Raw genomic sequence first — 23,239 nt, forward strand, 5'->3', positions numbered from 1 at the left:
TTACTTGTATCCCAAACGATATTTTCACTTGTTCCTTTATGTAAATTATGTTCAAAAAACTCTTTTAATTTCTTCTTACATTCTTGTACTACTTTGTCATTCTGTAATAAAGATTCATTTAGTCTCCATCTAAATCCAAGATTTTTCTTTTTTAAAGTTAATATCACAGGGTTATGATCCGAAAAAGTTTTTGGTAATATATCCATTTTAAAAGTGTCCTTCGCTAAAATTTTAGACATCCAGATCATATCAATCCTCGAGAATGTTTTGTGTCTTTCTGAAAAATAAGTAAATTCCTTTGCATTATCATTTATATATCTCCAGGTATCCACCAATTCTAAATGTTCCATCAGTTCAAAGCAAATCTTCGGTAATTTACCCTGTGTCTCTTTGATATTTTTTTCAGAAAGCCTATCAATTTTTGGTGAGATTACCCCGTTCCAATCACCCATAACGCACCAATGGTCATATGAAAACTCTGACAATTTTTCCATAAGTCCTGTGTAAAACCTTGTTTTATCTTCATTGGGGGCATAGATACCCACTATCAAAATGTTTGTACCCTGTAGAGTAATTTCAACCCCCACAAATCTACCACTATCATCCAGTAATACCAATTTAGGAAGCAATTGTGGGTTAATGTAGAGAACAACTCCATTTTTTTTTTTGGTCCAGCCGAAATAAATTCTTCACCCAAATTTTTACAAATCAAATATTTGGAATCTTTCTTCTTAATATGAGTTTCTTGTAAACAAATTATATCCAATTTTAATTTTTTCAAATAGTGAAACACTTTCTTTCTCTTCTGCGCCGTATTAGCTCCATTTATATTCCAAGTTAGATATTTGTAATCCATCTTTAAGCGTGTATTTTAAAATGTGCCTTATGCTCCTTTTAATCCATCATCTTCCTTTCCTTCCTCTGCATATCTTTGTTGACTTTGTTCCCCAGGAATTATATCCATATCTTTGAGTTTATCTTCATCCATATCTTTTGAAGCTTTTCTCAAGAAGTCCCTTGCTTTTTGAACAGTATTCAATCTATATTTCTGTTGTCTGAATGTAAAGATCACTCCTTCTGGAACATCCCATCTAAATTGAATTTTGCGTTGCTTAAGTTTCTCTGTAAGGAAAGCATATTCTTTTCTCTTACGTAAAAGTCTAATAGGAATTTCTTTCATCACCAGTATTTCCTTACCATCAATTTTAAAGGTATTTTTAAAGTGTTGCTGTAATACCATATCTCTGGTCGTCTTCTTTATAAAATGAACAAGCACATCTCTTGGAATTTTATTCATTGTTGCATATCTGGAATTAATTCTATACACTTTGTCTATTTCAAATTCCATCCGATCTTCATCCAAATCCAGAAATTTTACTAGAGCATTAACAATTTTATCTCTGATGTCTTCACCTGTTTCCTCAGGAATTGCACGGAATCTCAAACAATGCTCTTTATTTCTCATTTCAGTCACAGCCATATAGTCCAAGTTTTTTTCTAATTCCAGATTTAATATATCTGTTCTATTCTCCAAGATTTGTACCTTTTCTTTAGTGTTTTTTGCATCCTCCTTTATTTGCCCAATTGTCCCTTTTATCTCATCCACTTGCGTTTTAATATAGTCTTTTATATCTGTCAATTCAGTTTTCATTTCCTGTTTTATATCATTAATCCCTTCCATTATTTTTTGAAACATATCTGGGGGTATAACCCCTTCCTGTGGATCAGTAGAACTTCTTCTTCGCTCCTGGGTCTTAGTTGCTTTTTTAGTTGTCATTTTCAAGAAAAGCCTTTAATTTCTGATATTAATCACTGTTCCAAAACCTAGAGGCAGTCTATTTCTTTTTTTTTTTCCTCCACCAACAAAAGAGTTAATATTCCAGGCCTGTTATTGAAGTCCAGCCAGCACAGCACAGTTCTTATCTACATCCAAGAATGCAAAACAATTCTGGTTCCCAACACCAAACAATTAGTAACATATACGAGCAGCAGATTCGTCCAAAAAGAAATAGTCCAAAGAGAAAAATAGTCCAAAATATAATAATTACCTCTCATCCGTTTTTAAACTTTAAAACTCCAAATTCAGGCCAGCTTTTTGTCGTAAAAAAAGTATATAAGTTGTTTACATTTTTTTCTTCCTTAATTATATTTAAAAGAGAAAAAGTATGACTCACCCAGGTTTCTCAGTTGCTGATTCGTAAACAAATCCCTTTTATTGTAGTAATTTAAGCCAAATGATAAGATTTAGACAGAAGTAGACTCGCTGGTTAAGAACGTTTTTTTTAAGAAGAAAAAAAGAACACTTCGCTTTTTTTTAGTACAGCTTGCGTTGAAATCCTGACTCCGTCTTCAGCCGATCGGCATGCCTTCTTATCTCAGGGATTTCCTGATCAATTCCAGCCGCCGACAGCTCAACGAAGTCTTGTGGAAAATCTGATCGGTTCTCCTATACCTTGGAGAACATTTAAGCCAGTCCAAGATTCCTCTTGGCTGGCTTTTAACCTGAAAAAAGCTTCCTCTGAGGCAGAGCTCCCTCAGAGACAACCACCAGCCAGCACTCCTTCCGGGAAGTCCCCTTTCCAAAAGGAAAACATTGTGAACAGTATCATTGTTTTTCAGGCTTTCCCCCACTTTTTTATTCTACGGCAGGCACATATAGTCTCCCACCCAAATTTAAATCAAAGCTGTCACTGGCCACATCCACACCAGGCCTTTATTTCACTTTGGACGGTTATGGCTTCCCCCAAAGAATCCTGGGAAGTGTAGTTCATGAAGGATGCTGAGAGTTGCTAGGAGATGCCCTATTCCTCTTACAGAGCTACAGTCCCTAGAAAAGGGGCTGACTGTTAAACCACTCTGGCCACTGGAGCTCTGTCAGGGGAATAGGAGTCTTTTAACAACTCTCAGCATCCTTCACCAACTACAGGTCCCGAGATTCTTTGGGGGAAACCACGACTGTCTAAAGTGAAATAAATGTCTGGTATGAGTGTGGCCACCTGATTAGCCAAGTCAAACAGCTGTGAATCTGGCTTTTAGAACACTGACAGTTGGTTCTTACTGAGCATGCCTGTGCTTATTATTGACTTCAATGTTAAATTTCTTCAATTAATTGAAAATCAGCCATGCATTTTTTAAACTTTCAAACTGCAGAAGATGAAGGTCAGAGTATGGGGCAAGGTCAGTAATAGGATTACATGTGCTCTGTGATCATGGCTGATTTTTAATTAATTTCAACAAATTATGAGAACACGGACGGAAAAATGTCCAAAAGGGGTCTGGTTTCTCTCTCTCTCTTTTTACACTTTGCACTCTGTATTCTCTCTGACTGTTTTGCGTATCACCATAAAAATTTAGAGGGTTGTTAAGCAAGCGTTTCTGAGTTCGGGATTATAAGTTTGCTATGGTTTTGTTTTCAAATAAGCTTACAGGAAGCATCAGAATGGCATGGGGGTATTTTCAACTTAACATTGCGGAATGTGAAAAATCCATGCTGGCTATATTATACAGCCACTCTCATGGGTTTATACTGTAATATATGCCCTCCTGTGCCTTTAACAGTACCCTGAGATGTAGTCTCGGATCCTGAGTATGAGTTCAAGGAAGTTTGTGCAAGGATGTGTACCTACTCCCTCTTCCCCACCCCACCTCCCAAAGCTGCTGCTGAGGATTGGGAACAATATAGGATAGCATGCTTTCCACAGGCATCTGGATGGCTACTGTGAGAAACAGGATGCTGGACTAGACAGGCTTTTAGTGTGATCTAGCATGGCTCATCTCATGTTTTTTCCGCTGCTGTCACCTGCAACACAGCTCATGCTGTTCATGAGGGTCTCCCAATTCCCTAGAAAAAACAATCAGGAGGCACAGTGTGCTGCGGGGGAGGGGGAAAAAGACTGGAAGGTCCTCTTCTGACAGCTTTTTTCTGCTTATGGTGCTCAGGATTCTAGGCATAGGAATTTAACAGGTGAAGCACACACCTCTCATCATTTTATCATCATGTCAGGTAAAGGTTCGCCTGCTTATATATTCTGAATGAACAGGCACAAAAACCCAGGAGCAAGGGGCTGTAAAAGAGTTGACAATCCTAGTTGGAAATACAGGAACCTACGAAATCATTTACTATACAGAAAATGAGCAATGACGTTGAACTGCATTCTCCTCCCTCGCCACTACTCCTGCTTTGTTTGTTGCATAATTTTTTCGTGTCCCACAAGCTCACATTAAGCAACCATATACATTTTCCTGAACAGCTTGCCTGAAAAGCAGAAAACAGCAACAGCACTCCATGCAATAGGTAAATATCTTGTTTATGTGCTCCCTGTATTAAATATAAAACATTTTCATTTCCTTTGTGTAGGAAATTCAAGAGGACCAGGAAAAAGGGTCATCCAAGTGCTATGACTCCCACTATAAAAAGTGAGTGGTGCTAATATTCCTTTTTCAGCTCTTGTGTGACTGCAAATAACCAAACAGATAAAATATAGCTTTCATAAAAGTGCAGGTACAATAGAGAATTAGCATGAGAGTTAGCGCAGGCAACTGGTGAACGGAAGGCTGGCCAAGACCTCAGATTTATGCTACAAAATTTGAATAGGTTTCTCTTGAGGTTATCTTGAAAATATCATTGTAGAGGAACGTATCAGCTCACTTGCACATATTCCTTGGATTGTTTTCAAAGTAGCAGGAACTAAAGCAGCCTTATGCCCCAATGAATCCTATTAGATCTGTTCGGGCTTTGGAACTATAAGAAAGGGTTTATAAATAACAAATATGGAGACTTTAAGAAGCCAAACACATCTTCCTACAGAATAATAAACTATATAAGAACGTGCAGCACATAAAGATGTGAAACAATTTGTATATCTATGCAAATATAGATCTTTATTTATATACACATAGAACTGACATATGGTTTTCGCTCCCTAGGAGCAACATTAGGAGATTTTTAAAGGTCATGTATTGTGTTCAAATGTAAACATAGAGGAGGTTTTCACCTATAGATTTAAGCCTCAAATTGAATTCAGGCCCTGGTAATTTAGTGGTCAAAACAAGATTATTCATGGTACGTCCAGGACAATTTTAGTATCTCAAGAACACGAGGTCACAGACTAGAGTTAAGAAGAGAGCTTAAGCCAATAAGTAATTCAAGCAGCCTTTAATTACATAACGGGGGGTTACATTAAGGAACACACGGCTAAAGGCAGCTAGGGATGCAAGAATTGTAAATCAGTTTAAGAAAGAGCTCAGAGAGAGGTAATCAAAAAATAAAACAAATCAATTCTTTTAAAGAATGGTCAGGGTTAACAGGGCAAGTTTTCATGGGCTGTAAGTGCCCCATCCTTCAATTCCCCAGTGTTTTTAAAATAGAAGTCAAAAATTGCTCCTTGTATTACATACTGTACATACATGATCATATGTTCTTTTCTCTCTCTCTCAAGATCTGTCCTCATCGAAATCATTGCCTTTTTGAAATTCAAACTTAAATCATGGGTTAAATTTCAAATTTAAAGCATTGCTATTTAAATTATGACTATTTTACTTCATTTATGAAACAACTGTAAACCTCATGTAAATGCAAGCCTGCATCCAGATGGTAATTTCCACCAATAAGCAGGGTTTTCTCTCCACTTGCTGAGCTGAGCTGTGCCACCTTCACTAATCCCGCTAGGCTCAGTTGAACTAGCAAAAATCAGCACAGGGTTCAGTGGAAATCACAACCACATATATGGCTTGTAGTTGTCCAGTTGAATTGATTCAGTATGCCTTACACACACAGCATCCTCCATATGGAAGTGGCCTAATTGCCCATGTATAATGATGCTGTTGCCATCACAGTGTTGCAGAGAGAGGAGCAGCCATGGCTGCCAGATTTCAGTTCAGCTCTGAAAGTTGAAGGGCATTCCTACTGGGTATTCTTAAAAGATCACAGCGGGACAGTGGAGTCTCATGCTGTACCACTAAGCTCATTCTACTTAATCGGTACTCAAGTATACACTGCAAGAATTTCATTTCCATGAATTCTTGTTTTTCTCGTATCTTATAGTTTAAACTAGTACCAGCCCACTGCCATGGTTGGCAGTTCTTGCAGATTTCTCTCTAGTTCTCTTTACTAGGCACTAACCATTTTTTTAAAATAAAGCCAGGAGTCCAAGCCAAGAGGGTGGTTTTGCAACATGCTTTGGGTTTGTTGTTCTCTGTTCTTCCTGGATGGCAAAATCCAGCAGGAACAGTTATTATTGTTTGTTGTTGATGATGGTTGTTGATGGTTGTTATTCAGTTAATATAGGACAATCAGTGTCCATAACACAAAGAAGATGAGTCTCTGTTCTGAGGATCTTACAGTTTAAATGTAGATATTGTGTGAGGGAATTTCGGAGAAGGGGGGAGAGCAAAGAAAGAGTAAGAAAGGAGGAATGTAAATAAATGCTTAGGCTTTTATTTCAGGAATGGGGACTGACAAGTTAAGCCATAGGTTTGAGGTTGACTTTTGGCTCAATGTTGCCAAAATGTCTTTACACCATGGAGAATGTCTTGATATATCCCTTGGCCCTGATTTAGAGTATCATTCTGGGCTGGCTTGTGATCTTTCACTGCTGCAGAAGTTGTTGAACTAGAAACACTTATTTTCTGGCATAGCACCTCATTGGTCCAGTCTGTGAAATATGGTTTACAGCACAGGCAAGATAGAAGGAAAGATACTATATGTTGCACAGATGCTTTCTTACAAGTTACAGTTGTGCAAAAAATAAATAAATGAGGATGATCCTCTTATAGCTCAGCTGCTTACTGTTCCTTCACTGCCAGGAATTTATTCTTCACCTATTTTAAGAAACATCCATTCTAAACCCATTTAAGGAGCAATAAGAGCAACAACATATTGGAGTTTAGGGATGAGAAAGGTGTTTTTTTGGATCACATTGCTAAGTCCAACAGTTTTGGGGTGGGGGAATTTTTCACACTCTCTCATAATTCTAGAACCCAAGGTTATCCAATGAAGTTGAATGATGGGACATTCTGGACAGACAAAAAAAAAAGTTTAAACTGTGGTATTTGCTACCATAGGATATGGTGATGGCCACCAACTTAGATGGCTATAAGAGGGGATTAGACCAATTCATGGAGGATAAGGCTACCCATAACTACTAGTCATGGTGACTATATGTTACCTCTGCTATCAGAAGCAGAATGCCTCTGAATACCAGCTACTGGGGAATATGAGTGGGAAAATGCTATTGTGCTCACGTCCTGCTTGCGTACTTCCCATAGGAATTTGGTTTGCTACTGTAGGAACAGAATGCTGGAGGACTAGATAGGCCTTTGATCTGATCCAGCAGGGCTCTTCATGTGCTCTTATTTTCTGCTGTTGGAAAGTAGCTCTTGGTGGCCATCCTTCAGACAGGGGCCATGGCTTATTGGCAGAGCACGTGTTTTACGCACAGAGAGTTCTATCATTAAGGGCTCCTGTTGGGAGGAAGGGTGGGATATAAATCTAATAAATAAATACATACATCAATAAATAAATCCCTGATGTCCCAGTTTGAATGGTCTCGGGGGAAGGCTTGGGAAATACCTCTGCCTAAGACGGTGGGGAACTTGTTCTGACAGAATAGGCTATACTACCTTAGATGATAACTAGTCTGATTCCATATAAGGCAGCTTTGTGTGAAGACTGGCATTTTGTGAAAATAATGCCTTTATTGGCCATGTTCTGACACAGAATTGACCCCTGCTACACAAGTGAATGCAATGAAGTAAAATTTGACCTCTGGAGCAACTGTACTGGAGGAGGTTGACTGTTCTGGAAGGTATCAAATTGGTGATGTTGAATTTAATTGCCTCTGTTTATTGTTCCTTAATACCTGCTATTATTGTCTGATTTATTAATAGCCGTTTCATTGGGGTGGTGGTGAAATCCTAGTTTCCTTTGTCTGCATATCCTTTGGCTCCAAGAGGTCCCTGATATGACATTTATTAGATTTAAACCAATACCAGGATGGCATTACTGCTAGAGCAGATGTGCAGATTTTAACTGAATGTACATGGCAAATCATGTTTTATGCCTCTCAACTGTTTCTTTCATAGCAGAAAGAGATAAAGAATTGATTAAGAAAAAACCCAGAAGAATAAATAAAAGTGAAAAATCTGCTGATGCAATACTACATGAAGAATTGCCTTGCTTATTTTTAGATTTATGTGAGGAAGACAAAGAAATCTATACGAACCGCAGCCCGTATCTCTCCTTCCAGCCCTTAAAAAAAGAAAAAGAACATGAGGAGGGGGAGAGTAAGTGTAATCACTTTGACATTTTTCTATAGCAACACTTTTTCATTCCCTACTATTGATTTAAAGCTTCTCACTTTCCTCACCCCTGTCAAAACTCCATGTCCTAAGCTTGGGAACAGAAATCAGTATTGTCTTGTTTTGAGTGCCATTGCTTTGTGATCTTAAATGCTCCCTAAACCCTTTTGTCAATACGTATTGATGGGATCCACAGGCACTCTGAGTGATCCCACTCTTGAGGGGCATAAACCAATAGCAAGTCGGCCAGAGAGGGAAGGGGGAGTCTGCTTCAGGCTCGAGTTGGTAAGGCAACAACACAAAGCCGAATTGTCCATTGACAAAGTGTCAGACATCTCAAATCTTTGATTAGCTCTCTGGCTAATGCCATGCTAAGCAGAAACATTACCCCCTGAAGCAGAAGCAGGCACACTTGTGCATGTGTGCTCTCTCACACACACACATGCGCACGCGCACGCACACACACACACAAGTCTTCAGGGAAATTAAGCAATGCCGATGAAACAGTGTATGGAGAAAGTTCCTGGATAAATTAACAATGCAATTACATTACATGACACGCCAGAAGATGGATGAGGAAAACTTGGTCTGTATCATGTTCTGTTTTTAAATTGCAATTTATTTGAGGTTTTTAATGGATGCCTTATTAAAACATCTTGGCGTTGGTCAGGCTTCAGCGTATGTCACTGTGGCCCATGATTGATGATACCCTCTGCTGCTTCACTTGCACTTTTGCAGGGAATTTAAGCAAAGAGGGAATAAACTGAGCCCCATATTTGTATTGATCGTATGAAGGTGCACTGCCTGAGAGCACAGTCTAATAACATTCTCTCTTAGTCGAACTGCTCCACATGAAGGCATTTATTGCAAGAACGAAAACATTGCATTGTACAGAATAAAAGAACATTGGACAAACAAGAGGATAAACAAAGGAAGAGGGCAAAACAGAAGGGGAGAGAGAGAGAGAATACATACCTTGAAGCAATGCTCTAACAAGAACTGTGCTTCATGACAAATAATATAATTCATGTAACACATAACATAAAAATCCAAATTTAAATGCATGATCATTTCAGGACAGAATGGGTTGAGGAGGGCTAAGCAGAAACAGCTAAAAACAAATTAGTTTTCCATGTAATTTAAAAGAGAGAAACATCAAACCCAATAAGGAAACCTAGGATGGGATGGGATAATTTACCATTAATGGCTTGGTTATTTTTCTTTCTACATGCTATTGCCTTTGTTCTACAATGCAGAATCCACATGCTACTGTTAATCAATTTGTCAGATGTGTTAAGCAAAAGAAAAGAAAAGATGGCAGAGGACTTAAAGCGAAGCACTATAAATCTCTTAATTACAATCCACTAGGATGTTCTCTCGTGCAAAACCTACTGGAAGAAATAGAAGCTGCAAAAAAAATAATCTTGAATTCTTGCCAAATCCCATTCGTTCCAGCGGGATTTGTGCAGGAGGTGTTCTTGGTGGTTTTATGCCAACGGTTCTCTCTCTATTTATCCAATTGAGGTTAGATGATCATAATACGGTCTATGAATTTGGCCGTCTTGATTATTGTGGATGGACTCATCTAGCACTAGTGTTTTGCCTAACTTGGCACCAGGGGCTTCACAAAAGGGAATCATATTTCTTAATGGCTGGAAATTGGTCTCCAGCTGTTGCAATGTCATACCCTTCAGCTAGTGAGAGTGGTAGTGAAACAGTTTGGTGTAGCAAACAGCTGGACTTTTTAAGTAAAGGTAGCTGAAATAGGAATGCAGCCTTGAGGAGAGGGGCTAACAACTCTCCCTTTGGGGCAATTCAATGCAGGACTACTGGTTGTTCTATACGTATTATTTATTTATTTAACTTGTATACCACTTTATATTTCAAAAAAATCTCAAAGTGGTTTACATTTCAACAAAAATCAATATAAGTTCTACATTCAATATAGTTGCTAATAATAAGAAAAACAATAATCCACATTTTAAGTAACATAATTGAGCAATAAATCTCAACAATATACATAACATGAAACCAAAGTGAATCATATACAAAACATATAACAATTATAAAATATATCTAAAAATTAACATGAATATTACAGTAGGGCCCCGCTAATATGGCGGGTTAGGGGCCAGGCCCCCGCCATAAAGAGGAAATCGCTGTAAAGCAGAACCCCATAGACTATAATGGGCCGCGTTGTGCGAAAATGATGCGAAAGCATTGCAAAACATCGCAAAATGGCAAAATCGGCTGTAAAACGGGGAATTTCCTCTGATTGAAAGCCGCCGCATCAGCGGAATGCTGTAAAGCGGAACGCCCTAAAGCGGGGCCCTACTGTACAATAAAAGATGTATACAATATCTTAAGTCTGTTTTAATTGGAATTAACTATTGAGAGGAAACCACTACTAAAAATGGACCCATACAGCATCAGGGCACCAGCGTTGGAGAACAAAGAAAAAAATGAGTCTTTGACCTTCACAGAGGATTCGGGGGCGCTGCAACTGGCTGGTTACACAAATCTTGTATCCAACAAAATCTTATGAGGTGTTGTGTTTTTGGTGCCACAGACCTCATGGCCCTTCATCAAGACCTCTGCTTCCAGTGTAGCCCACTCCCCAGAGGCTTTCCTCATCCGGCTGCCTGATGGCCTTCAGCTCAATCCACGCCATCCCAACCATGGTGTCCCAGATCAGCCCTTTGTTCCAGACTTCCACAATCAAGCCCAAGTCCAGGCGGCTGATCTCAAAAAGAAAGTCTTGTTCCCAGCATGGCTGGTTCCCTCGAACACCATTTGTGCTCTTCACATTTTCTACCTTCAGGGTCACTTATATAAGTAAACATATATTACGAGGAAACAATAAGTCACCGCTATTTTCTTTTATTACAAGGGAACTAATCCCATATAGAGGTCACCACTGGTACTTCCTAACACTTGGGAAAGTGGGATAAGCACCCTTTTGTAGCATTAGGTATACCTCCCAACATGGTATGCAAAGTTTCAATGTTTTGCTTATTATATTTCAAGAAACGCCCAGCATCTCAGACTACAAACACTACCTTCTTGTCAGCTCTGCACTGAGTCAGCAGTGCTGGTGGGGGCTGGAAATTCCTGGGTCGTTGGCAGGGAAGGATAGTCCTTAGCCGGCAGTCTGGTCATAAATCTGCCAGGTCTATGAGGAGGGAACCTGATAAGGGCCAGGCCTGTCCGAAGTTTACTTGCCGAGTCCGAAGTCCAGAAGCGAGGTCAGTAGAGGTCCGGGATCAAGTGCCAAGGGGTCAGTCCAAGAGACGTTGCAAGGAAACAAGGAATACACGAAGCCACGCCTGACGTTGCAGTCAGCAACAAGCTGAACCCAAGGTGTGCCTTATAAGGAACAGGTTTGACAGCAGGTGTGAGCCCTCAGCATTTTGGCCTTAAGGGGACAGGCCTGCCTCTCTTCTGCCTGACCTTCTGCTGTCTATGTTCTGCAGGTGAGGGGGGAGTATCCTGTTCACTGTCTGCGTCTGGCTGCAGGGCCTCTGCTGTCCCTGGGGTGCTCTGCAGCTGAGGGGCAGAAGGAGCTGGATTCTCAGGAGTCTCCTCCGTGTCTCCTTCTGGGTCTGCTGCTCCTGGGTCTGCTGCTGTTACTCCCGAGTCATCCTCATCTGAGGAGTCCTCGGACGGGGCCATGACACTTCTGTCTTCCAAAATATATTTTGTGAAGGACAATTACTCCACATCAGCAGTATTTTTGACTAACCGATATGCACGTATTGCGTTGTAAACAGAGTTAAGCTAGAGGTAAAATTAACCACAGAATGAGCTGAAGTAGAGCTTCTTTCTGTCTTGCCTCAGTATTAAAATAAAATGCAACAGCAAGCTGATTACAAAGAAAAATTGGGATGGAATGGTATAGTCTGGTTGGTCAAGGTGCGAGAGAATGGAGCTGAAATTCTTAGCTACCATCACTGCAAGTAAAGTTTCTGTGTGGAAAATAATGAGAGAAAGCTTTGTGGCATTTGTCACTGCAGAAAGTAGCTGCAGAAGTAAGCTGTGATGTCACCACTATCCCTAGGAATCCCATGTACCATTGGAACATAAGCACATCTTTTACATTTCTCAGGTGTAGTGAAGGTGGCAGAGGTGCCTCTCCTTTCATTGCAAGCTTTCTGGTTTGAGGGGAGAAGGTGTACAAGGAAAGGGACTTCAGTTCACGAAGTTTATTGTAACAGAGAACATTGCATCCCAGAAGTGCAATGTGCTTCCCTCTTCCTAGAGCCAGAATATTGGTGTATATCATCTTGCATATCATATGGGAAAGAATCACCAGGTGTTCTATGAAGGTGGTGATGGGGAGATCACAAACAATTAGAGATCAGACGTACTCCTGGAAAAAAGGTAAAATCTGTTCAAATAGTATGCCCCTTTAAAAAAATCTCAGTCAGATGGCATGTCTTACATAGGATCTGTTGCCATATCTTCTACTGCTACCAGGAAAGTTTGGGGAAGGGGAAGGAGTAGCAGGGCAGGAAGGGAGAGCTAGCTGGTGGCAGTTATGGTGGCAGTCAGGATAGACCCCAAAATGCACCAGTCCTGAATTCAGAAGAACCTGGGCTTGGCTTTTTTAACTAGTTATCTTCATAATGAGAAAAGGAGTCAAAAATGGATGGGAGTTTCTAAAAAAGGAAATTCTAAAGGCACAATGGCAAATAATTCTGTCAAGGAAAAAAAGGGGGGAGATAACAGAAGGCGCCAGTGTGACTTCACAGAAAGCTTAGAGATGACCTGGAAACAGAAAAGGACACATACAGGAAGTGGAAGGAAGGCCAGACCACAAAGTAAGAGTACAGACAGGTAGCACAGAGTTGCAGGGATGGAGTCAGGAAAGTTAAAGCTGAGAATGAGCTGAGGTTAGAGAGAGATGCCAAAAGCAACAAAAAAGCTTTCTTCAGGTTCCATAGTAAAAAGACAGAGAAAAGAAATGGTGGTACAGCTACTCAATGAAGATGGCAAAATGATAACAGATGACAAAGAGAAGGCAGAAGTGCTCAGTTCCTACTCTGGCTCAGTCAAAAGAGGGCCTATGACCCTCCTGTGAAATGAGAAGTTGAAGGGGCAGGATTGCAGCTTGAAATTGATAGACAAATGGTCAAGGGATACCTAATCATTTTGAATGAGTTCAAATCTGCAGGGCCCAATGAACTGCATCCTAGAGTATTAAAGGAACTGGCTGAAGAACTCTTCGAACCACTGTCTATTATCTTTGAAAAATTGTGGAGAATGGATGAAGTGTTGGATGACTGGAGGAGGGCTAATATTGTCCCTATCTTCAAAAATTCCCTGGGAAAATTCTGGAACAGATTACGAAGTGGCCAATGTGTAAGCACCTTGAAAACAATGCAGTTATTACTAGAAGCCAACATGAATTTGTCAAGAACAAATCCTGCCAGACTAATCTTATCTCATTTTTTATCAGGTAACCCCCCAGTGGGACTGTGGGAATGCTGTGGACATAATATAGCTCAACCTCAGCAAAGCTTTTGACAAAGTGTCCCATGATATTCTGATTAGCAAGATAGCTAAATACGGGTGGAATGGAACAACTATCAGGGGAGTCCATAGTTGGCTACAGAATCATGCTCAAAGAGTGTTTATCAATGGTTCCTTCTCAAACTGGGGGGAGGTAACAAGCAGGGTACCGCAGGGCTTGGTCCTGGGCCCAGTGGTTTTCAACAATTTTACCAATGGCTTGGATGAGGAGGTGCAAGGAATGTTTATCACATTTGCAGATGATACAAAATTGGGATGGATAGCTACTACCCTGGAAGACAGAAACAAAATTCAAAGGGATCTTTATAGGATGTAGCATTGGGCAGAAAACAACCGAATGACTAACAGGGATAAGTGCAAAGTTCTACACCTAGGAAGGCAAATGCTATTTTAGGCTGCATTTAGGCTGCATTAACAGAAGCATAGTTTCCATATCATGTCAAACACTGGTTCCCCTCTATTTGGCACTGGTTAGGCCTCATCTTGAGGACTGCATCCAGTTCTGGGCACTGCACTTTAAGAAGGATGCAGACAAACTGGAACAGGTTCAGAGGAGGGCAACAAAGATGATCAGGGGACTGGAAACAAAGCCCTATGAGGAGAGACTAAAAGAAATGGGCATGTTTAGCCTTGAGAAGAGAAAATGGAGGGGAGATATGATAGAACTCTTCAAGTACTTGAAAGGTTGTCACACGAGGAGGGACAGGATCTCTTCTCAATCTTCCCAGAATGCAGGACACGGAATAATGGGCTCCAGCTGCAGGAAGCCAGATTTTGACTGAACATCAGAAAAAACTTCCTAACTCTTAGAGAGGTACAACAGTGGAACCAATTACCTAGGGAGATGGTAGGGTGTCCAACACTTGAGGCATTCAAGAGGCAAGCTAGACTTGTGAGGACTAGAGAGAGGGCTTTCTCTATTGTGGCTCCCACTCTGTGGAATTCCCTCCCAAATGATCTCCGTCATGCCCCCGGTATGATGAGTTTCTACCAGGCCTTGAAGACCTGGCTCTTCAGACAGGCTTTTGGGGTGGGTTAGGTTTATTATATTGTTGAGATTTTAATGTTTTAATGTATTTGTATGTTTTTATTCTGTACGTCGCCCAGAGTGGCTGGACAACCAGCCAGATGGGCGACTAATAAATCTAATAAATAAATAAAATATCTATCTATCTATCTGTCTGTCTGTCTGTCTGTCATCTCTTCCCTGCTTTTAATCCCTCCCCCAAATAGTTCATACTTAAAATCAAGACACTTCTTTTTAATTCCATCTACTATTACAATTGCAGGCCTAATACCAATGTTCTTGCTAGCAACATACACTAAAATGGCTGCCATCAACTTGTAGCCACGTTTTACAACACAAAAGAAATGGCTTCTGGAGCAAGGGCTCTCATGCACTTAAACAAAAAGGCTACTTTCTCCCTTGTGATAAATCTTTTCTATTTGGAATCAGAACCAGTGACAAATACTCTCTCTCTCTCTCTCCCTCCCTCCCTCCCTCTCTCTCTATATACTTGCTGAAGTCCAATAATTTGCCCTTTTGTCAGAAATGCTTGTCTTGACTAAAAATAAGCTGCTATATCCATGACATCTAAGATAAATAAAAAGATAGTTTTCTAGCACAAAGGCAGCCTCCTTCTCCTCAGCATCCAAAGGTCAAAAGCTGCAAAACCTAGTCCATTAACCTCTCTAAATGGTTGTGATATTAAAAACTGACTCTCAATATCCAAGGGTCATGATCGAGAGCAATAACTATCCACAATAAAGAATTATGATTCTAGTACATTATCCATCTATAAAATGGTCATTTACGACACCAGCACACTGGCCATCTGTGCCAGCTATAGACCACCCATCTCTAAGAATCATTACACACATTCAATTATGGGCTTATGACAGAAGTTGTAAAGTCTTATTAAGTTTTAAAAGAGAATACAAGGATACCTATTGTACCTTTAGCAAAGTGGCAGGGAAACTCAGCAGCAAATTCTGCACCTGAAGATTTACCTAAGTACAAACGCCTGGTAGGAAATAACCACTAAAAGGATGCATCTGAGCACAAGGTGGTACCTGTGTTTTATGCCACAACATGGACATTTCAGATTTAATTAGAAATCACCTTGTCATTGCCTCTTCCCCTCTGAGAGGTTTTCTTAATATATGGATCTAGTTACTTTGCACCTGAAGCAACCTCTCCTCACTATTTCATGGTGCTATAGCTCTTCCCAGAAAGGAAATATAGACTGAATGATAAAGAATGGCTGAATTCGGTACAAAAAGATGCAGCCTTTGGATATCTAATCTAGGAATAAATCTGGCCCATGCATGGATTAACCTGAACCTCAGTTTCAAATTGAAATCTTTGATTCATAACCACTGAAGTCTGTGTGCTAAGTAAAAAACACATTCAGGCTGTAATTCTATGCATGTCTGCTTAGAAGCAAGACTCACTTAGTTCAATGGAGCTTGCTCCCAGGTAAGTAGGGTTAGGATTGCAATCTAAAACTCTTGTTTCTCTCCCTCACAATCCAAAATGAAAGGTTGCTTTATCTTCACACTTTTATGTTAGAACTTTAAAACAAATTGTTTTTTGTAAATGCGACTCAGGTACAGTATATCAACATTTGCAGCCAAGAGTTCCTGAATTGCCTCAGTACCACCATTCCAGTGGTGGAAAAGCTTTAGGAATTGCTTGCCTGCAGTAATTTTTCCTAATATTTTAAGTATTTGTCATGATGTTATACAACTAGGGAATATGGAAGTGATTATTTTTTGCCTGTTGTAGTTATTGAGGAAGCCTCTGTGGATTCCCCCCCCCCCAACAAGTAATTCTTGGAAGTATTAATGTCCTTTGTGATAACCAGTTATAAAACCATTATTACTAGTTTTCACTATATGCTTTGTAGTCTTCTAGAATTGTACCTCAAAACATATGTCATCCCCTACAGTGTCCAGGTTAGAAATGGGTGAACCTGAAACCTCCTTAGGTTGAATCAGAAATGGGTCAGCAATTGCAAGGGGCACCTGCAATTGTTCAAGAAAAAAAAGTCAAAGAGTTCTAAACTGGCTTGATAATTATGGTGTGGTGCGGTTAGCAAATATTTTAATAGGTTGAATCACAAGGCAAGGTATTGCTGTCCCCCACCCCCAAAATGTAGGACTAATTATCTGCCTTTTTAAAGGTCACATCTATATAATGCATGGAACCCCAGCTCCTGGGGCCTCCGTGAATTTTTGTAACCTGAAAATTCCCAGCAAAATGGATGGTTCAAGGAAGAAGCCAATGCATTGTTTTGCAAACTATTTACCCCCTGCAAATAGTTCAAGTCCATTGTAATAATCTACAAAGTCAAACAACAATACAGCAGCTGCCTTTCTGAGCACTTGGTCTGAAAACTGCATATTGGGCAGGGGCAAAATAGACACAAGCTGATAATATTCTTGATATAAAATTTTTGAACATAAGAACATTGTCAGAGGGAACGGAGCTCATCTCAAAATCCAGCTGCGCATTTCAGGCTGGTAAATTTTTATTTGGAGTCTGTTCTTTTCAAACTTCAGCAGCATCAGTAGTCCTGTTGGAGCATGCAGCATGACCGGCTACTGTTGACTAAGGATGGAGGAAACATTTGATTCAGTTCACATCTAAAGCCAAATGAATCAAATTTGCACTTTCTGAAACAACATGAGAACTGAAACACAGCCATCCTTCAAAATGTGCACTTATCCAAATTTTGTGATGCAGTTCTCCAACTAAGCAATGTTTGCACTAAATGCATATATTGGGGAAAGTGTGCATAAAATTTATATATTAGTGAAAATAACAGAAAAAGGCATTATATTAGGAGAAATTGCTTGCAAAAATGTGTACATTAGTCAAAACTGCATGCAGAAATGTGTTTTGAAATATAAATTCTCACTAAAATGGTGGAGAAAAATAATGAAGATTTTTTTTTTAAAGCAAATTGCTGCAGCAACGTAGAGAATTGAATTTAAGATTGGAAAAATGAGAAACTGAAAGAACCGAAACTGACAGATCCTTCCATCCCTACTGTAGACACACATGCAAAATGACACAGGGGAAGTGCCACATGATCAATGCCATCAGTAGTTTGAGATTTGTAATTAGTTAAGAAAATTAATCTGAAATTCAAACAATTTTGAGACTGCCTTCTCAAGCTTCTCAGAAACATATGGTGAATATCAAAGGAAGTGAAAAGAGGTTTGATTAGACTGGTGTCATGTCTCGGATACTTGACCGTGAGTGAGGAAGCCCTGATAACCCAGGGTTCTTCCTCATGTGGAGGAACCCATGTGCATGTGTACATGTGTGAGACCCCTTCACACTAATGCCAAATGTGCAGCCAAGTGCATGTGTGGGACCAGTGCACACATTAGCACACTGGCCATTGTGTGATTCCACTTATCCTCATGCCTTCTTGAACAGCCCTCTGTCAGAACAGTGCTGTTATCATTAACTCTTGAATGTTTTTATGTCATTTTAATAGCGTCATGTTTGACTGAAGAGTATACACCTGTTCCTGGAGCAAAGTGAATGTGTGAGCTTCTCAGATGGGGACATTACAAACCTCTCCTTATGGAGGAGATGAATGAACTCCTTTTCCAAATGCATGCAAATATTTTAGGCCAGGTTATTTAACTTTTTGACATTTAATTTGACTGATTAAAAATTCTAATTTTAATAAAGAAAAATTTTTTTTAAAATAAGTGATTCTTATCCATTTTTTGTGTGTGTTTATTAAATATAAACAATAGAAAATACATGGAGCAAGAGAGGGCTGCTCTTGCTAGATCTATCGCCTAGGCCCAACTCGAGATCTGCGAGTGGGAGCTGCAACTGAACTTGTAGTACCCCGCCGCCTGTCGCCTGCACCTCAGTTTGCCCCACGCTGTGGATGAGGACAGCGACAGGGCTGCTTTTAACATCTTTAAAAAAGCAGCAGAGTCTGTCGGTTTTGGGGCATTTTGGTGTTGTTTTAAGGGTGGGAGGCCTGCCTGTTTGGCGGACAAGGAGTGGGGCATGTGCAGACCGGAGGGGGATACCGTGGGGAGGGTGGGGAGCCATGAGATCAAAAGGCTAGGCGGCAGATCCTGGAAAGGTGCGGGTAGCAGGCCATACCAGTTTAGGGGAACAAGGGATAGATGCATTATATCCATCCCCTGTTCCGGGCCTGTCCAAAACCAGACGACAACTGGGGGATGCAGGACTCCATCCGACCTTCGACTGCTGTTGTGTAATGCCAGGTCTGTGGTGCATAAGACAACGCTCATCCATGATATGATCCTGGATGAGAACGCAGACCTGGTATGTATTACGGAGACCTGGCTGGATGAGGCCTCAGCTCCTACGCTTGAGGCCATGTGCCCAGCCGGTTTCCAATACGCACAGCAGCCGAGGGCGGGGAGGCGGGGAGGGGGAGTGGCAGTCATCTATCGGGGGTCATTGGTTTTCGCCAGACCCCCTCTCCACGAGACCAAGTTTGTTGACTGCATGTACTGGAGGTTGGGCCCAAAGGGCAGTTTAGGGATTCTACTTGTGTACCGCCCACCCCGCTGCACAGCAGACTCTCTGACCAAGGTGCTTGAGGTGGTCGCGGGTGTATGAATGCTCTCCCCCAACCTACTGGTTTTGGGGTACTTCAACGTGCACGCCGAGACCGTCCTCACTGGAGCCCCTCGGGATTTCATGGAAATCATGACTTCCTGGGAACTGCACCTTAGTAATATAGGGCCCACCCATGTAGCCGGTCATGCTCTTGACCTTGTGTTTGTCTCGGGAGGGGAGGGAAGTGCTCTGAAAGTGGGGGCTGCTTTCTCTAACCCTGTGTCATGGTCAGATCACTACCTGGTGAATATAGACCTCTCAATGCCACACACCCTCTGTAGGGGACAAGGACCTATTAGGATGGTCTGCCCCAGACGCCTGATGGATCCTGTAGGATTCCTGAATGCGCTGGGAGACTTGGAGCCTGTTGCAGGTTGCCCAGTTGAAGCCCTGGTGATGGAGTGGAATAGGGAGATCACGAGGGCAGTAGACCGGGTGGCCCCGAAACGTCCTCTCCCCCTGAATAGAACTCAGATAGCACCCTGGTATACACCACGGTTGCGGGGTCTGAGGCAGGAGGTGAGACGACTAGAGCGCCGGTGGCGGAAATCTCGCTCTGAAGGCGATTGGACACTGTTTAGAGCAGCAATAGCTGCCTACCAGGTGGCAACAAAGGCAACAAAGAGGGATTTCTTTGCTGCCTCTATTGCATCTGCAGAGTGTTGTCCCAGGAGGTTGTTCCAAGTGGTCCGAAGCCTGGTCGGTCCAGTTGCCCAGGTACCCATGGAGCACTCTAAAGCCTCTTGTGACATATTTGCTAAACACTTTGCTGATAAAATCAAACACCTGAAGAACACGATTCCGTACGCTGTGGACACAGGAAGTGAGCCAGTCGGCCAGTTGCATTCCGGTCCGGTGGGATCGATTTCAGCTTCTTCCCTCCGAGGAAGTGGACAAGGTGCTCTCTACTGTGAAGCCAACCACCTGTCTATTGGACCCTTGCCCATCATGGCTCATTATGAGCTGTAAAGAGAGGCTGAACGAAAGGATCAAGGCAGTGGTAAATGCATCCTTGGAAGGGGGTGCATTGCCATCAGCCCTCAAGGAGGCAGTAATAAAGCCCATCTTGAAAAAGCCTCCTTGGATCCCCAAGAGTTGAATAACTTCCGTCCAGTCTCTAATTTACCATTCTTGGGCAAGGTGATTGAGCAAGTGGTGGCCAAACAGCTACAGACACACTTGGAGGAAGCAGATTATCTAGACCCATTCCAATCGGGCTTCAGGACTGGACATGGAACTGAAACAGCCTTGGTCGCCCTGGTGGATGATATGAGGAGGGCGTTGGATAGGGGAGAATATACCTTCCTCGTCCTCCTGGATCTCTCAGCGGCTTTCGATACCGTTGACCACGGTATCCTTTTAGATCGCCTGAAGGGATTAGGAATAGGGGGCACTGTTTTACGGTGGCTCTGTTCCTATCTTTCAGACAGGCATCAACGGGTGGCATTGGGGGATGAGGTTTCAGACCCTTGGGCTCTCAATTGTGGAGTGCCACAGGGTTCTATCCTCTCCCCCATGCTATTCAATATCTATGTAAAGCCGCTGGGGGCCATCATCAGGAGATTTGGGCTGCAGTGTCACCAATATGCGGATGATACTCAGCTCTATCTCTCGTTCAAGTCCTCACCAGAGTTGGCTGTGGATACTGTGTCCAAGTGCCTGGAATCCGTAAGTGGATGGTTGGGAAGGAATAGGCTGAAACTGAATCCCGACAAGACCGAGGTGTTGCTCGTGGAAGATAGGAAAAGGTTGGGAGATATAGACCTGGTGTTTAACGGGGTAAGATTATCCCTGAAGGACCAGGTCCGCAGCCTCGGGGTCGTTCTTGACTCCCAGCTGTCCATGGAGGCTCAGGTCTCGGCAGTGAGCCGGGCAGCTTGGTATCAACTCCATCTGATACGGAGGCTGCAACCCTACCTTCCTGCCCATATTCTCCCACGGGTGACACATGCCCTGGTCTCCTGTCGTCTAGACTACTGTAATGCGCTCTACGTGGGGTTGCCCTTGAAAATGGTCCGGAAATTACAGCTGATACAGAATGCGGTGGCACGTTTGATTAAGAATGGCTGTCGCCGGGGTCATATCACTCCGGTGTTAGTAGATCTACACTGGTTACCAGTTGTTTACCGGGCCCAATTCAAGGTGCTGGTGTTGACCTTTAAAGCCCTATACGATTTCGGCCCAGTTTATCTGAAGGAGCGCCTCCAGCATCACCAATTATGCCGCCTGACAAGATCAGCCTCACAAGACCTTCTCTCGGTCCCACCAGTTAAAACAGCTAGGCTGGTGCGGACTAGAGAGAGGGCATTTTCAATTGTGACCCCCACCCTCTGGAATTCCCTTCCTTTCGATCTTCACCATGCCCCCTCCTTGATAGGTTTCCGCCGAGCCTTGAAGACCTGGCTGTTCAGGCAGGCCTATGGGTTCTCTGGGGTGGGTTAATTTTTAATGCTGTTGATTAATGTAAGAGGGGTGATTAGTTGATTATTGAGTGTGGTTTGTACTGGTTTTATATTGTATTTATTTTATTATGTTAATGTACGTCGCCTAGAGTGGCCGTTAATTCGGCCAGATAGGCGACTCAAAAATAAAATTTTATTATTATTATTATTATTGCAAACCAGGTGGACAAAACAACATCCACAATAATAATAATCTTTAACATCCATGATGTATAGATACTGCTTATCTATGAGTACAATAGAATGGTTTTGAACTTTCCAATCCAAATCTATTGTTTTCAGGAATGAAGAGCATCTGTTTTCCTGAGAAGTTTCCAGTCCCCCCCTACACTCCTCAAGACCATTTTCCTTTTCCTCCCACTGTACATTGAATAAAACAATTAACAAATCAAAAGTAGTTGCTGAGAATGCAATAAACTTACAAAGGAACATACATGTAATTTCTAGATTCTTATCCACTTTGATAACCTGAAAAACATCACTGTAGAGGTGGAATAGTTCGCCACACACATACACACACAATCTGACAATGCAATTTTATACATGTCTACTCTGCTGGAAATTCAATGGCACTTATTCCCAGGTAAGTGTGTATAGGATTACAGCTGTTGTCATAATAAACAGAAATCCATCTTGACATACAAAGTAATCACATGTCACAAATGACTAAGGCTGCAATCCAATACATGTATACCCAGAAGTAAGCTCCATTGGGTTCAATGGGACTTACTCCCAGGTAAGTGTGTATTGGATTGCAGTTTAGACTGCAGTTCTGCACACAGGCCACTTAAATTCTATTAGATTGATAAAATGGAATTTAAATGCCCTGAGTGCAGCACTGCAGCATAATTGTGCACACAGTAATTATAGTTCTGAGATGCAGTTCATACAAAGGGTTTGTCTAGAAACTTTGAAATTAACCACTTTTCCAGGACTCAAAAACCTGGTACATATGTGCAGCATAAACAATGAAGCTAATCATATCAAAGGTTAAGAACAGGTCAATGAACTGGAGAAATCTTTTAAGACTTTTAACAAAAGGGATAAGGTTTCAAACTATGTTCCCAATGGTTGAAACTTTTTTCAAATGACCAGCACACATCAGATAAAATTAGTTTAAATTACTTTGGTTTCCTATTTAAAGAACATTGTATAAATTAAAAGCAGAAACAAACTTTTAAAACCCTATGTTTTTCTTAATTATGGAATACCTTTCCACTTTCATTCAAAGTGACTTAAAGTATACATAAAAACCATACAAGAAATACATTGAAATCATAACACCACATCAGAAAGCTAAAACAAAAGCACAGCAGTG

Source organism: Rhineura floridana, chromosome 2, assembly GCF_030035675.1.
Source record: "Rhineura floridana isolate rRhiFlo1 chromosome 2, rRhiFlo1.hap2, whole genome shotgun sequence".
In the NCBI taxonomy this organism is placed as follows: domain Eukaryota; kingdom Metazoa; phylum Chordata; class Lepidosauria; order Squamata; family Rhineuridae; genus Rhineura; species Rhineura floridana.